The sequence below is a fragment of the Pecten maximus genome, chromosome 10 (assembly GCF_902652985.1).
Source record: "Pecten maximus chromosome 10, xPecMax1.1, whole genome shotgun sequence".
NCBI classification, from domain to species: Eukaryota; Metazoa; Mollusca; class Bivalvia; order Pectinida; family Pectinidae; genus Pecten; species Pecten maximus.
In genome coordinates, this window is record NC_047024.1 from 20,442,255 (window position 1) to 20,455,695 (window position 13,441).

The window sequence follows — 13,441 nt, forward strand, 5'->3', positions numbered from 1 at the left end:
TAAAATATAATAAAATACAAAAATACATAAATATTAATTAATTAGTATCTAATATACAGATTCATATATATATATTTATCATATAAAAATATATGCTATAAGATATTTTATTTCATAAGATGTGCGATGTAAGATATCTTAAATATTAAGATATCAATTTTAATTTGCTTCTTCCTTCTTCTGTACCCTCTGTTCTATTGCCAGAATGGCCGATTGTAAAATCTTTAATTCAACACGGATTAGGTCACAAACTGTACAAAATCTCAAATAATTAGATCATAAATTTCCTCGCCCGACATTTCCTGATGTCATTTAGATTTATGTAAATATACATGAATATGCATTTAATTTATCTGTTAGATAAAACATATATAGAACAACAAGAAATTAGCATTGTGTAAAGTGTATAAACCGCAGTCTATCCTAGATCAACACAATCATATATAAAACGAAAATTTTGTCACGCGGAGCCGTATATATGCCAAATTATGTGTTTGTAAGCGACGTTTTCACTCCGAGCACCCATGAGATATGACCACTGCTATGTATTAAATTGGTGCTCCAAGTTGCAATACGGCCGGGATCATAGCCAATTTGGCCATCAGAGAGCAGTTATTCCAAAACTTTATCTCTGCTAGTGATAGTTCAATGGACGTATATCCGTGTACAAACATACCCCGTTATTTATGACGGGTGAGGGTAAGTAAAATTGCAGTGTGCCAGTAGATCTCCTCTCTGTGGTAATCTGTACGGTATATGTGAACAAGCATTTAATTGCCTCATTCAAAGAAGATTGATATACCCTTTGTTTTACGGGAGGGTGGTTAGGGTTCAACAAAACACGAAATATAATCCATATTAAGAGGTCTTATTAACTAAAAACATTCATACAAGTCTATTTTGATTTCACATCCAATTAAAGATACAATCTTGACATCTTTTTAGAGGATATATTTATTTTTTGACGGATGCATCAAAAGCTGGTTTATATTGAACATATAGGGATATATACGGTATTGCATTTGTTATAAACCGACATTTCTAACATTTACTGTAAAAAGTACAACTGATTTCCCCCAAATAAATAATATTCACGCCTTTCCTAACAACGACTGACAAATGACCGCGATGTTCGAACAAAGAAAACAAAGGGTGCATTCGTTACATACAAGAATTAAAATATTTTGATTCCTAGTACTCCATCATTTTCACTTTAATAGCGGGTAGCCTTCGACGCTCTTTACTCGTGTCGATTTGTGTTTCTCCGGAAACAGAGATACAGGCCAGTCTGTGCTGTCATGGTTGTGTCCATGGGCAAGACACTTTACTCTTATTGCTCTGAATGGCATGCGATGGGCCTTTCGTATGTTGTTCAGTGAGGTAGTCACCAACTACAACAAGGATACCCCGCCTCAAAATGACTGTGACTGCTCAAGGGATGATAAACCCAACGAAAAAAATGTTGAATAGTCATTATACTGTGAAGCTTCCGGAGTAGGTATTATTTTGGTGCGAACCGAAAACATTACTGCTATCAAGAAAGACAACAAAATACCAGATCCCCTATTTTTTTATTTTTTTTTTTTTTTGATTGAACACGAAACTAGGTTGTGTATTTTTTACGACACCAAAAGTTAAATTATTTGATATATTATCAACTTCCAAATGTTTGGATCTCTCTTTTTATCCTTTAATTTCAAAGTGAACAAAATGATTAATTGCATCTCGACTAAATTGTATCATGCTCCACGTCTACATTTCGTGATTTTAGGACATTGTTGTTAAGCTTTGTACTTGTCGGTGTTAATTAGATATATTTCTTTACCACGTGCCATTCTGAGTATTTTTGAGACGGGAAGTGTATATGCTGTCACATCTTCGCTAACCAAGGCTTCCGATTGCGTTATACTCCACGCTTCGTGGATATTATACTGTCGGCGCTGTAGAATCTTTCAAGAAAGTGTATAGATAGCACATTTCTTTGGTGAAATAAGGGTTGTTGTCTAATTGAGAATATGTTCACTTCCATAATAGAACCGAGACGAGGGAACCAAGTTCCAAAAGCAACGGGAAATCGGAAAGGACTGTAATGTCACGCAAGAAAAAATCGGGGAACGTTTCCTCTCCGTCTGTCTTGTACGTGTGTACGTATGAACGAAACGCCAAAGATTGTCAGCGCTCTTGCGGCTTCATTCCTTGTTTGATTTTGAGTCAAACGTTATAAAATGATAGAAGACCATAATATATCGGATATTTCGAGTTTCAAGGTTTTTGGGTAAAGGTCAAGGTCATTGTTACTACAGTATTTTTAGCGGGGGTTGGTAGGGACGTGTATCGCTTTAGCAATATCCAGCATGTTTAACATATCTTCATTAATGATATATGTTACTGTTATCATAAATGCGGATTCTTCTCTTTTTTATTTGATGATATATTTCATATTTAAGAAATTACATAATGTGGGAAATATGTCAGCGAAAACCACGAAGTCCATTTAATAAATTCACGAAAAACGGTACAATGTGAGAAAAGCAGGCTTTGTGGAGGAATTATTTTTTAGATCCCACAGAGTGCCTCACGCGGTCTGTAAATGGTTGACGAGTTTCTGATGGGCGTTTTACAACCGGCAGAGTTGTATATTATGATCAAAAATAAATAGATATTACAATCGAGTTTAAATTACTGGTCGTAGAATGAGAAAAAGGCTCGTCGATGATCCTCTTTAACTTTTATACTCAGGCTTAAGGGACCAAAAGATAAAAACGGTCCCTTTTCGTGATCTCAACATTTTACATACAAACCCACAAAATGTCTATTGCTGTAAACATCAAACAGCATATCCGTGTATTTCCTAATTTGATTCTTTTTTAATGGTCAATTCGTGCAAAAACGATAATGAAATATTGTTTGCTGTCAATATTTGCCAAGAGAACTCCTAAAAGAGAGGACCGTGTCACAAATAAATGGCACTTTGTGTTGAGCACGCCTCGACAATTATCACAACGCGCGCTAAACAGGTTATGGAACTTCTAGTCTGTGACGTCATCACCTCTCTGCACAACTCGGCGATAAAATCGATTTTATGGTCGAAAACGTCTAGACTATTAAAACAACACAAACTAATGTCATTTACACTGTTTGTCCATGTGACCGAATACCAACTTTTGTCAATTGCGTTTTCCCTTTTGTTTCACGTCACTAAACAGAATTGCTATGTTGTTTTCCTTTTTCTTTTGGTATTCTATATTTACAGTTAGCGTATCGTCTTCCGATTGATTTTTGTTCGGCCTTACATTCGGTTACAATGTTTATCTTAATTTTGCAAAGAAGCCAAAAACGTGGATTTAAGCAAAAATATTAAGATAACACAAATCAGAGAATACAAGCTACATCTTTAGTTGATTGAGAAAACTTATTCTAAAATCTATATAGTTAACTGCCGAATGGAAAATGGAGTTATTTTAAAGGGGAAAAAAAGAACAAAATGTAATAAAAAGTCTTTAAATACTGAATATATTAGAGGATGATAACAAAATGTCTTTCCATCACCGCCAGAATTAGCCCGAGTTTCCTCTGGCCCTGACACCATGTCTGAATACATGGTGTCAGGGCCAGAAGAAACTCGGGCTACGCCAGAACAGGATACGTTTATCATCACTGTGATCTCGACTTGCACTCTCACTCAATTGACTCTCTCTTAAAGCTATAAAACAGGTGTCCAAGTTAGGGCGCATTTTCGTATTTTTATCAAAATATTGCAGTTCCTTTTTGGTGCTCGAGATTATCTTTATGGTCCTCGGGTGGTTGCCAAACCTTGCACAGCTGTAGGCTAGCCCCTGTGAAGGTCATGGAGGTGTACACCTGCGGACACACAAGTTTTAAAGGTTTTCCCGAGGTGACACCCTGTATATTTATTATAGTGGCCTTATTAAGTTTCATTGACTACTAAATTACTAGACTTTGGCCAGATCAAAAGGGACTTTGAAGTTGCCCTTTGACGCTTTATATAAGGATCTACAATGTAGCATTATATATTTTGTGGTTCTGCAATACGTACGTACGTCGTCCATTGAAAGGCCGAAATGCTGTAATAGTGGCCATTCATCATGTTATAGATAATATTGATAATGTAGTACTATATTGTTATGCCAGGAACCACAGGGGCTTAATTCGTATCCATTTATATGTAAATACATTGCGATCCAGGTATTCATATCATCTTATAGACGACTTCTACAATGATCATGTCAGGGTATCGGGCCGACCATCACTGCGCCATTGAAACGTTCGTTTTTAAGAACGCCGATGTGGCGCAGCGGTATAAGCTGCGGGTATTTCTGGCTAGTCGATTGGGTGCTGTAGATCGTGAGTCCGAGGCCCGGTCAGGGCACGAGTTAAAAAGTTGTCTTCCTTCGTCATTTGTGTTACTATGTCATATTATAATGCATATTTATATGGACTATCGTTTGAAAAAATCGTGCCAAGCCCCTGTGCCAGGAACCGCTGGGTATGGTTTTTTTTTGTCTTGTCTGAGAGCCATGCAGCGCCAAGTACTTCTGAAATGCATATATATATACATGTATGTATTCGGGTTCTGCCGTCTAGCACAATATATTCGTGGATCTGCCCTGTAGCACTATAAATATTTTACGGTTTCGTCATGTAGAATTATATATTCTAGGGTTCTGCCAATCAGCAATGACGGTCAAATCCCAAAGCTCATGCACTGTCTCAATAACCACAAGTTTGGTGGCTGTAAAATTTGTTCATAGTGGATTAGTATATAGTTTTGAGATTTTTCATTATACGGATCAGTGTGGTTGCAAAATTTGCCGACTTGTTGAACAGGTGAAGAAATGTCTTTATCATTAAACCAAATCATAAACAAATTGAATACATCAATTGCCCAAAGATACTTCAAACATCAAACTTTTCCGAAAAGATTATCACGAATGTTCACACCTCTTTCCAATGTAACGTCAACACTTCAGCACGGTAGTGAAGTGGACGAGAGTTTACGTTCCCAGCCACGTTGTCCAAACAACCACAGGTGTTCGGACTGGACATCCCAAACCACGAGGTCTGTGTCGTGTTTGGACCTGTACTGTAAATATATCAGCTTCATAAAACCCCAACCATTCTCATTTAACTTTCAAAATCAGTAACTTTTTTTTCAAAATAAATTAAAAGTTGTAGATTTCTCCGTTATGATATCATTAAATTCAAAATAATGATAATAAAAAAAAAATCAAAATAATGAATTTCTCAAATTGATGTAGAAAAGTTTAACGGTATTTGAAATTTAATTTAAGTTTGAATTAAGCTAACCAGGTATTTTCTTACCGAAATACATCCAGCAATTCACTATTACAAGTAATAATGGTTGTTAACTTTCTCAATGTGGCAATACCTGTTGTCCAATTTGAGAATCACCGATTCCGCAGGTGTCAAGTGGCTGTTTACAACATATTAGCCATCTCCTTGAGCTCCCGACAAGGGGTTAGTGTCTAAACTGGTACAGTCCCGTCAACCAAGCCCTCTACTGAGGACAATATTAACCATAAATTGACGGAAAGTTGTACAGGTGAACATTGTTAGTAGCTAATGATTATTATAATAAATATCATGATATATAATATGGTAGGGGTGTTATATATGATATGTTTGATATGTAATACCTAAAGAGTGATATAATTTTTATATAAATATAACACCAAAGTTGTGATATGATTTTTTTATATAAATATTATATTACACCAAAGTTGTGATATAATTTTTCATATAATATTATATAATATCAAAGTTGGGATCTTTATACATTGTATATATATATCATATATATGATACCTAAGGAGAGATATAATTTTTGTATGAATATTATGTAATATCAAAGTTGGAATCTTTATAAATTGTATATATATTATATATATAATACCTAAGGAGTGACAGATATATAAAAAAAAAAATGGATTATTCTGATGTATTTTGTTCATGTTGTTTTGGTGCATTTAAAAAAACTACATGTGAAATTCAAAAATGAAGATTATTATAAGTAATGTTAATTTCCAGGTTCTAAACAAAACCAATATTTTAAATAAAACTCAAAAATTTCCTTTCCAAATGTAATGAAAATTCTGAAGAACATGATTTCAAAATGAACAAAATGAGACTTTTTTCAATATATTTATTTATCTTTTTTTTTGCTAATTCCATAACAAATACGGTAAATATCTTCCAAAAAAACTAATTTTGGTAAAAATGGTAGAAAATCTGTGAGGTTTTTTCCAGTAAAAGTTTGTATATATACAATGTATATATATACATTCTCACTTGTAAAACCTGTCTGTGATGTATCATACCACTAAATCAAAATGGAGAAACTGCTTTGTATAACATTTCTCTGTACGGTTAACTATATTTCATAAATACTTATTACCAGACAGGGGCCGAGTGGTTAAGGTGTCGAGACACTTTATCACTAGCCCTCCACCTCTGGGTCAAGAGTTTGAAACTCACGTGGGACAGTTGCCTTATACTGACCGCAGGCTTGTGGTTTTTTTCTCCGGTACTCCCGCTTTCCTCCAACCTCCAAAACCTGGCACGTCCTTTGACCCTGGCTGTTAATAGGACGTTAAACAAAACAAACCAAACCAAATATTACCAGATACAGGCTAATTACCAGATACAGGCTTATTACCAGACAGGGGTCTATCAAAAGGCATGGGCTTTTTACTATGCAAGGGCTTATTACCAGACATTGGCTTATTACCAGACGCAGACTGATTACCAGACACAGGCTTATTACCAGACATAGGCTTATTACCAGACACAGGCTTATTACCAGATATGGACTTATTACCAGACACAGGCTTATTACCAGACAATATGAACTTTTTACAGGCATTGGCTTATTACCACACATAGGCCGATTACTAGACACAGGCTTATTACAAGATATGGACTTATTACCAGACACAGGCTGATTACTATACAGAGGCTGATTACCAGACATGGGCTTATTACCAGTGATGGGCTTATTATCAGGCAAGGGCTTATTACCAGACACAGACTTATTACCAGACACAGGCTTATTACCCGACACAGACTTATTACCAGACATAGGCTTATTACCAGACACTCACTTATTACCAGACACAGACTTATTACCAGACACAGGCTTATTACCAGACACTCACTTATTACCAGACACAGGCTTATTACCAGACACAGACTTATTACCAGACACACGCTTATTACCAGACACTCACTTATTACCAGACACACGCTTATTACCAGACACTCACTTATTACCAGACACAGGCTTATTACCAGACACAGACTTATTACCAGACACAGGCTTATTACCCGACACAGACTTATTACCAGACACACGCTTATTACCAGACACTCACTTATTACCAGACACAGGCTTATTACCAGACACAGACTTATTACCAGACACAGACTTATTACCAGACACAGGCTTATTACCAGACACAGGCTTATTATCAGACACAGGCTGATTACCAGACACAGGCTTATTACCAGACACAGACTTATTACCAGACACAGATTTATTACCAGACACAGACTTATTACCAGACACAGGCTTATTACCAGACACACTTATTACCAGACACAGACTTATTACCAGACACAGGCTTATTACCAGACACAGGCTTATTACCAGACACAGGCTGATTATCAGACACAGGCTGATTACCAGACACAGGCTTATTACCAGACACAGACTTATTACCAGACACAGATTTATTACCAGACACAGGCTTATTACCAGACACAGACTTATTACCAGACACAGACTTATTACCAGACACAGACTTATTACCAGACACAGGCTTATTACCAGACACACTTATTACCAGGCACAAACTTATTACCAGGCACAGACTTATTACCAGACACAGACTTATTACCAGACACAGACTTATTACCAGACACAGACTTATTACCAGACATGGGCTTATTACCAGATATGGACTTATTACCAGATACAGGCTTATTACCAGATATGGACTTATTACCAGGCAAGAGCTGGATACCAGATATAGGTTTATAATACCAGACACAGACTTATAACCTGACACAGGCTTATTACCAGACAATATGAACTTTTTACAGGCATTGGCTTATTACCACACATAGGCCGATTACTAGACACAGGCTTATTACAAGATATGGACTTATTACCAGACACAGGCTGATTACTATACAGAGGCTGATTACCAGACATGGGCTTATTACCAGTGATGGGCTTATTATCAGGCAAGGGCTTATTACCAGACACAGACTTATTACCAGACACAGGCTTATTACCCGACACAGACTTATTACCAGACACAGGCTTATTACCCGACACAGACTTATTACCAGACACACGCTTATTACCAGACACACGCTTATTACCAGACACAGGCTTATTACCAGACACTCACTTATTACCAGACACAGACTTATTACCAGACACAGGCTTATTACCAGACACTCACTTATTACCAGACACAGGCTTATTACCAGACACAGACTTATTACCAGACACACGCTTATTACCAGACACTCACTTATTACCAGACACACGCTTATTACCAGACACTCACTTATTACCAGACACAGGCTTATTACCAGACACAGACTTATTACCAGACACAGGCTTATTACCCGACACAGACTTATTACCAGACACACGCTTATTACCAGACACTCACTTATTACCAGACACAGGCTTATTACCAGACACAGACTTATTACCAGACACAGACTTATTACCAGACACAGGCTTATTACCAGACACACTTATTACCAGACACAGACTTATTACCAGACACAGGCTTATTACCAGACACAGGCTGATTATCAGACACAGGCTGATTACCAGACACAGGCTTATTACCAGACACAGACTTATTACCAGACACAGATTTATTACCAGACACAGGCTTATTACCAGACACAGACTTATTACCAGACACAGACTTATTACCAGACACAGGCTTATTACCAGACACACTTATTACCAGGCACAAACTTATTACCAGGCACAGACTTATTACCAGACACAGACTTATTACCAGACACAGACTTATTACCAGACACAGACTTATTACCAGACATGGGCTTATTACCAGATATGGACATATTACCAGATACAGGCTTATTACCAGATATGGACTTATTACCAGGCAAGAGCTGGATACCAGATATAGGTTTATAATACCAGACACAGACTTATAACCTGACACAGGCTTATTACCAGACAATATGAACTTTTTACAGGCATTGGCTTATTACCACACATAGGCCGATTACTAGACACAGGCTTATTACAAGATATGGACTTATTACCAGACACAGGCTGATTACTATACAGAGGCTGATTACCAGACATGGGCTTATTACCAGTGATGGGCTTATTATCAGGCAAGGGCTTATTACCAGACACAGACTTATTACCAGACACAGACTTATTACCAGACACAGGCTTATTACCAGACACAGACTTATTACCAGACACAGACTTATTACCAGACACATGTTTATTACCAGACACAGACTTATTACCAGACACACGCTTATTACCAGACACATGCTTATTACCAGACACAGACTTATTACCAGACACAGGCTTATTACCAGACACAGGCTTATTATCAGACACAGGCTGATTACCAGACACAGGCTTATTACCAGACACAGACTTATTACCAGACACAGATTTATTACCAGACACAGGCTTATTACCAGACACAGGCTTATTACCAGACACAGACTTATTTCCAGACACAGACTTATTTCCAGACACAGGCTTATTACCAGACACACTTATTACCAGGCACAAACTTATTACCAGGCACAGACTTATTACCAGACACAGACTTATTACCAGACATAGACTTATTACCAGACACAGACTTATTACCAGACACAGGCTTATTACCAGACACAGACTTATTATCAGACACAGACTTATTACCAGACACAGACTTATTACCAGACATGGACTTATTACCAGACACAGACTTATTACCAGACATGGACTTATTACCAGACACAGACTTATTACCAGACATGGACTTATTACCAGACACAGGCTTATTACCAGACACAGACTGATTACCAGACACAGGCTTATTACCAGACACAGACTTATTACCAGACACAGACTTATTATCAGACACAGGCTGATTACCAGACACAGGCTTATTACCAGACACACACTTATTACCAGACACAGGCTTATTACCAGACACAGACTTATTACCAGACACAGACTTATTACCAGACACAGGCTTATTACCAGACACAGACTGATTACCAGACACAGACTTATTACCAGACATGGACTTATTACCAGACATGGACTTATTACCAGACACAGACTTATTACCAGACATGGACTTATTACCAGACACTCACTTATTACCAGACACAGGCTTATTACCAGACACAGACTTATTACCAGACATGGACTTATTACCAGACACAGACTTATTACCAGACATGGACTTATTACCAGACACAAACTTATTACCAGACACAGGCTTATTACCAGACACAGACTTATTACCAGACATGGACTTATTACCAGACACAGACTTATTACCAGACACTGTTTCATTACCAAACTTGGTTTGGTTTGTTTTGTTTAACGTCCTATTAACAGCCAGGGTCATTTAAGGACGTGCCAGGTTTGGAGGTGGAGGAAAGCCGGAGTACCCGGAGAAATACCACCGGCCAACAGTCAGTACCTGGCAACTGCCCCACGTAGGTTTCGAACTCGCAACCCAGAGGTGGAGGGCTAGTGATAAAGTGTCGGAACACCTTAACCACTCGGCTACCGCAGCCCCTTCATTACCAAACACAGACTTATTACCAGACACAGACTTATTACATATGTACCAAACACAGACTTATTACCAGACACAGGCTTATTACCAGACACTGGCCCATTACCAAAAACAGGCTGATTACCAGACACAGGCATATAACCAGGCATGGCTTTATTTTAGAAAAGACTGGTACAACTTTAACAAAAGAAATAATATGATTACCTTTAAATAGAAATTAAATGCAAATGGCTTCTCTCCCTTCCCCTCTTCAAAAAATAATAATATTGTATTAGGATTGTTTATTTCCATTCATCATAAATGAAGAAAAAAATTCTCCCCAATTCTGGTCTAGCAATGCATTTGTAAGTGTTGTTCAAATTTTAGCAGCAAAATTCATATTTTATATGTCAATAAAAATGTCTCTATTTTGCAGATTTTCATCAACTTAGCCACCTCAAACAGAAAACCATGCAGATACAACATAGTCACATCCATCATTAACCCCACTGTCAAATGATATATCTTTAATACATTCTATTTGTTATTAACAAACAAGAGGCCCAGAGGGTTTGCATCGCTCACCTGGATATTTCAGTAATTATGGCAAAATATACTAATTTTTAAGTTATACCAGGTATTTCAAATATTTTCCTACTTTGAAATACCTCTGCCAACAATGGTTCAAACTACCTGTGGACCAAATCCTGTTATTCCTGAAAAAGAAAAAGATTTCTTAAAAAAAAAAAAAAAAAATCATTATATTCCCCTATTGGGCCTCCTTGTCCCACCCTAACAGGGTCACATCATCCACTTATACAACATTAGATTTTCTTTATCCAGTAATGCTCCAGACTGAATTTCACCAAAATACATTCAGTAATTCAAGACAAGTAGGGATTTAAAAAAAATTACCTCAATTTCCCCTATTGGGCCCCGCCCCTCCAGCCCCAGGGTAGCCACACCCTCTATTTATACAACATTTGATCTCCTTTGCCCAATAATGCTCTAGACCAAATTTCATCAAAATCCACACAGGCATTCAGGACTAGCAGGTATTTAAAGGATTAACCTCAATTTCCCCTATTAGGCCCTGGCCGGCCCCAGGGGAGCTGCACCTTCCATTTACACAAAATTTGAACTCCTTTGCCAAATTATGTTCCAGACCAAATTTCATAAAATCAATTCTGGCGTTCAGGACTAGTAACGATTTTAATGATTTACCTCAATTTCCCCTATTTGGCCCCGCCCCTCTTGCCCCAGGGTAGCCATACCCTCCATTTATACAACAATTGATCTCCTTTGCAAAATAATGCTCCAGGCCAAATTTTATCAAAATTCATTCAGGCGTTCAGGACTAGTATGGATTTAAAGGAAATGTTGAAAGACACTGGATGGACGACAGCCAGAAGCTGCACCATGGCATAAGCTTCGGCCAGGTGAGCTAATATTGCTTAACTTTGAACTTTGACAGGAATAAAAAGGGGTCACTTCTAGAATAACTCCTAACTGAAGATAAACACTGAAAATATTATATAAAGAACTGTTTTTGAGGATGTCTTTGAGACACTGTGAAACCAAATATATAAATATCTCTTTTCTGCTGTGTGTCTGCCTGTTTTGTATTTGCAGGCACATGCATATGCTCTAATTCATCAAAGCTTCGACCACTATGTTCCGAGTTTGACTGGCTGATGTTCTCTTCGAAACAGATTGCTGCAGCATTTTTTAAATTTGTTATTTAAGTCAAATCAGTTTACATCTTCACTTAGAATCATTTATTGTGTTTGGATGAATATCCTGTTCCCAGTTTCCTTTTTAGTTGCATTTTGTTGCTTTGTTGTAGTAGTGGGCCATCATCTGCCATATTATCGATCAATATCAGTCTAATCAAATCTGAAATCGTAGAAAGTATATTTTGTTATTTTTCGGAGAATATTCTTTTCGCTTGTATATCTAATTTAATAAAACAAGTCTATATCTAAAGAGAAATTAAAATCCACTTATTTTCTCTCTCTTTAGGACAAGTTCAATTTGGTTGGGAAAGGCGAAGAAAAAATTACACCATACCACTACAGTTATCTAAATCTCACAAATAACATCAGACATCTGGGCGTTTCTCACAAGTGTGTTCTGTGCCTGTAGGGCGCCAAAGTAAACGTAAAAATACATCCAGCTCTTAGATATTGTGACATTAAATTACACGGGGTTCCATTTGACAGACACTTGTTAAAATTATCTAACCCTAAACCATTTTTTGTCAATATTGTATGACAAATTAAATTGAGCGTGTTGCATAACAGCTTACAATTATAAAAATATCTTGAGAGGACATAGTTCATCTTAAAATTTAGCAACTTCAGATCAACACTGGCGAAAAAAAATTGTACAACATTAAATTCCACTTTATAAATTTAAAATCTTTGAACGAGTGATCCAAACTGATGACCCCTATATGCCCCACAAATTATTATCCAATAAATAAATAAAGGCTCAAAAGTTTTTGTGAGGCTTGTATTTTATTCTGTTCAAACAAGGTCCGTCTACTTTTTCTTGTTGCCAACTTATAAATTACTATTACCCAGTTACAAAACACT